Source organism: Polyodon spathula, chromosome 26 (assembly GCF_017654505.1).
Source record: "Polyodon spathula isolate WHYD16114869_AA chromosome 26, ASM1765450v1, whole genome shotgun sequence".
Classification (NCBI taxonomy): Eukaryota; Metazoa; Chordata; class Actinopteri; order Acipenseriformes; family Polyodontidae; genus Polyodon; species Polyodon spathula.
Window position 1 is genome coordinate 17,870,396 of NC_054559.1, and position 444 is coordinate 17,870,839.

Genomic DNA, 444 nt, shown 5'->3' on the forward strand with positions numbered 1-444 from the left:
CCAAATGATAATTGATCCTTGGAGTCTGCTGCAATCCTCTCTCATATTAAAAAATTAAAAAAATGAAAATGGAGTATGCATGCTATTAGCATGCATTATTATAATGTGTTATCTAGTCTCTCCAGTCAGTGCGTAGGCTTGCATCTGCAATGTATTTCTTGGCATGTGAATACTATGAAGGGGAACCACAGCAGAAGAAATAATGCAAATTCAAACAGAGATGTTTCAAACAAAGAACAATCCGACTCGTGTTACATGTCACGTCTGTTTCGGACATGGTGATAAAACATGGATTTATTTAGCCTGTCCGCTGTCAGTTTTGGTGTCTGCAGTGCATGTGTATGTTGAAAGGACACATTTAGCTTCTGGGTCTTTACTGGGAAAAGGTGACTCCCCCCCTTCCCCCCTCCGCCCCTCCCCCCCTCCTCCTCCTCCCCTCCACCC